General features: G+C 38.2%; 1 non-coding gene across 1 annotated transcript; it reads right to left on the bottom strand.

The window, feature by feature from the left end:
- Positions 1-3,836: 3,836 nt before the first annotated feature.
- Positions 3,837-3,943, bottom strand: LOC141699106 (small nucleolar RNA R71). Its single transcript, XR_012565593.1, has one exon. It is a non-coding gene; the product is annotated as a small nucleolar RNA R71 (small nucleolar RNA).
- Positions 3,944-4,149: the final 206 nt, after the last annotated feature.

Raw genomic sequence — 4,149 nt, 5'->3', positions numbered from 1 at the left:
AATCTTTTGCGGATATAAATTTAGTGCTCGGTTAGTGGTTTCGTTTTCTTGAGAGAAATAGTGTTTAGAATAATAAAATAAGGAACACAAGATATTCGGGGAAGTATATATTCGTATATAAATCCTGGGGGTGTTGCTACACTCCGGTAAATAAGTAACCGGCTACAATCTAAGAACAACAAAGTTTCTAGCTTCTACAAAGATTTATAAATCAAATCCTATACAATCATCTAGCTTTTATTTGTACTAGGATTTAATTACCGGGTAATGATTATAATGCCCCCAAGAATATACAAGAATTAAATCGGGCATTAAAACTTTACTCCGGTGAGAAGTTAAACGGATATACAAAAAGCTTGAGCTTCTCTGTAAATCTTTGCTTCCATTTCACTACTCTCTTGGGAGAGAAGATGAACAGATTGAATCCCCAAAAAAATGGCTTAGTCCTTCTGCTGCAAATGTGTAGTCTTTATATCCAATAAAATTGTGTGGTTGAGGAGAGGAGTGCTCTGTGGCGACCAAGTAGTACAGGGAGTAGAGTTGTATATTGCCTTAGCCAAAATTACACTTCTATGGCGATCAATGAGTAGTACTAGTACATTGTACTTAAACAATAAAAACAAATCACCTGTATGGTGACTCCACTGAAGCTCTGTGAAACACTGCCCTGACGTCCAGTCCCCTAAGTACTACTACCTGAGCTTCTTCTGATTCAGCTATCAATAACTATTATATTCTATCTCGAGGTTCCAACTTTACTGTATGTAACTGAGATATTTGTATGTTCCCACTATTCTCTCTGACTTCCATAATTCCTGCCTGTATGATCCCATTGATTCCCGGATAAATATAGCATTGGTACAAACCACTGTGTGACTGTATAATCTGGAATCAAAGAGTCGTCTTAAAATCTTCGAGAAAAATTGTACCCGTAAAAATTTCATTCATTTCCTGCGTCTGAAATTCCAGTGCTATCCTATGGAGTAAGCCTTTGAGGAAGTTCGATAATTTTCATTTGGCGGTCTTGAAATCACTTCCATCAGAGTAAGAAAACCATTATCTAAAATTTCCGTGTTCGGGAATTTTCCGTCTGAATAACACATGGTCTTTGGTTTTCTTCAAAAGATTAAAATTCACTTTAAAAGCCCGGAGGAATCCTGAGTCTACCAATCCTTTGAGTGCCCTTAATTTATTTAAGACAAGTTTAAATTTCCAATATTTTTATTTTTCCTAGAGAATAAATTAATCAAAAATAAATATTTACGTAAAATCTAATTTTTAAGAATTTCGAATTTTCTTAAAAATTAAATCAAACGTAAATTATTATTCAAGAAAAAATTAACATTAAGAATTTTAAATTTTATGGAAAAATAAATGAATCAGAAATAAAAATTTAGGGTAACAAAAATTTGTTAAGTGCTCTATGGCGACTCATGCAGCTCCCTTGTATATCTCTGTGGCGACACAGCTTGTACAAGGAAAATTGCCTTGAGATAATTTGAGGTGCACTTGTGTGGAGACTAGCTGTCGTTTTTTTTACCTTAGTTCCTTTGCATAAATATATACTCTCTGTGGTGACCTCCTGCTGTTAACTCACTGTATTGCAGGTGCGTGTGGTACATACAGATTCTCGCGCGTGCTCAGCTATCAACCTCCGCGCATGACACTGCAAGCTGGTCTTCATGTGTGTGCACTTCTAGCAGCCAGACGATGTCCTGCGCGTGCCTACTGATAAGTGGCATTTTATACCACTTAGAACGTCTTATAATGGCTTAAATTGAGGTCTTAAAAATCAAGTATTTTTGTGTATTTGATGCGTTTTTCTAGTATTTGTGCATTTCAGGGTATTACTTGTGTCTGAGGGGAGATTTCATCAGGAATAAGCCTAAGGGAGTGCTTGGCATTACAAGTGGGAAGTTAGGAGCAGAACGCAGCAGAAAACGGGAGGAAAATAAGCATTTTTCCAGTAAGGTACTGGGCGCCCGCTCAGCCTGGCTGGGTGGCCACTCAAGAAGCTGGGCGCCCGCTCAGGATTGCTGGGCGGCCGCTCAGGGGCATAAAATTAAATACTGATTTCTAGAGTTCTATTTCTGTTGGACTTCCGACTTCTGAGATGGCTGGGTCTTGTGGGGCTTCTATATAAGTAGTTTCATAGACGTTTCACAGAAGAATCGTGGTATCAATCAAGGAGCAAGGAGAGAAGGAAGAAAACCGTTTTAGCACATCACAACGAAGAAGAGGAAGCATAATTTTCTTGTGATTCTTTTATTCGTTGTATCAGTGGATGCTAGTTTTCTTTACTTTGAACCTTATTACTCTTGTGACGTACTTTGGTTTTAATAAGTATTTTTATTAGTTTATATTGTGTGTTATTATCCTGTTTTCATATAAACCCATGGTGACGATAAGTTCTATCATGGGCTAATCGTGATCATGGGGTCGTAATGGATTTACTATGGAATTCTTTAGTTAGTTGTATAATATCTTAGTATGTGATGATTGTATGATATCTAGCATAGGTTGCGCTTATTCGACTTATGTGCGTCGCGGACATATAAGATAGGGTGTTAATCTCTTGTGAAGCGACGGTGGATCTTGAGGTTTAGAACTTGCCATGCTAGCATAGGTTCATGTATGTGTATGCATGATTAGTGGGTAACTCTTACCGTTTTACTTGCCCTGTGTAATCATAAGGAATAACTTGTGCTTAAATCGTTATGTTGTCAAATTCTGTAGACATATAGGGTCTCAACATAATTGATGCCTATTCAACTTCTATCTTAATTGTGGATATTTGGTAGAATGGTATTAGTACAAAGAAAGTTGGCTTTTATCAGTTTCGTGTTGTTCGATTAATATCATCACCGTTACATGCTTAGGGTAATAACAATAACTATCGAAGGAAGTAGTAATGTAGTTATGAACTCATGTGTGTTTAATATTGTTAATTCAAGTATCAATTAAGTGTTAAATTCTCGTAGTTAATTATAGTTAATAATTAGTTAATCAAATCTATGTGTTATTGTCTTGACATTGAGAAGGAATCATACATTGGTGAGTAAGTGTAATTGAACATAATTAGTCTGAGTCTCTGTGGGAATGAACTAGAATTTATTCTATATTACTTGCGAATGCGTATACTTGCGTGAATTATTAGCGCGTGTTTTCCACCTAACAAGTTTTTGGCGCCGTTGCCGGGGACTCGACGTATTTGTTTAGTTTATGTACTTACCATCAGTGGTCGTTAGGACTCATTGATTAAGACGTGTTACATATTACCGGTTGTGTTTCAGGTACTTTAGCGAGCGTTTATGCAAATACGTTCTCATACTCGCAAGAGGACTTTAGATACGGCTTAGGAGACAGACTCAGTTCTTGATATTCAGGAAAAGATAGATTTTGAAGATTCGGATAAAGAGAGTGAGTAGAAAGAACCAGTAGTCATGGGTGATCGTACAGTTCCGACAAATTCAGCTCTTATGGACTTTTCTCGGCCTAAAATTGATGACATTCAGTCAAGCATCCTTCATCCGGCTATTCAGGCTAACACTTTTGAAATCAAGTCGGGCACTATTCAGATGGTGCAAAATTCTGTTTCTTTCGGAGGTGCTGCGACTGAAGACCCCAACATGCACATCAGGAATTTTGTCGAGATCTGTAGTACTTTCAAATATAATGGTGTGACTGATGAGGCTATCAAGCTGAGGCTTTTCCCATTCTCTCTGAGGGATAAAGCTAAGGACTGATTACATTCTGAACCAGCTGGGTCCATCACTACTTGGCAAGATCTTGTACAGAAGTTTTTAGTAAAGTTCTATCCAATGGCGAAGACTGCAGCTATGAGGAGTGCTCTTACTCACTTTGCGCAACAACCAACAGAATCTATGTGCGAAGCTTGGGAGCGCTACAAGGAGATGTTGAGAAAGTGTCCACATCATGGCATGCCTGACTGGATGGTGATCACTGATTTCTATAATGGTTTGGGGGCCCAATCTCGGCCAATGCTCGATGCAGCAGCTGGAGGCGCCTTGTGGGCCAAAAGCTATACTGAGGCTTATAATCTTATTTGAATTATTGCTGCAAATGAGCATCAAAACCCAACTCAAAGGATGATGCCTGGGAAGGTAGCAGGTATTCTGGAAGTTGATG

This window comes from Apium graveolens, chromosome 11, assembly GCF_009905375.1.
Source record: "Apium graveolens cultivar Ventura chromosome 11, ASM990537v1, whole genome shotgun sequence".
NCBI lineage: Eukaryota > Viridiplantae > Streptophyta > Magnoliopsida > Apiales > Apiaceae > Apium > Apium graveolens.
The sequence above is the reverse complement of the archived record's forward strand: the minus strand, read 5'-3'. Positions and strand labels throughout refer to the sequence as shown.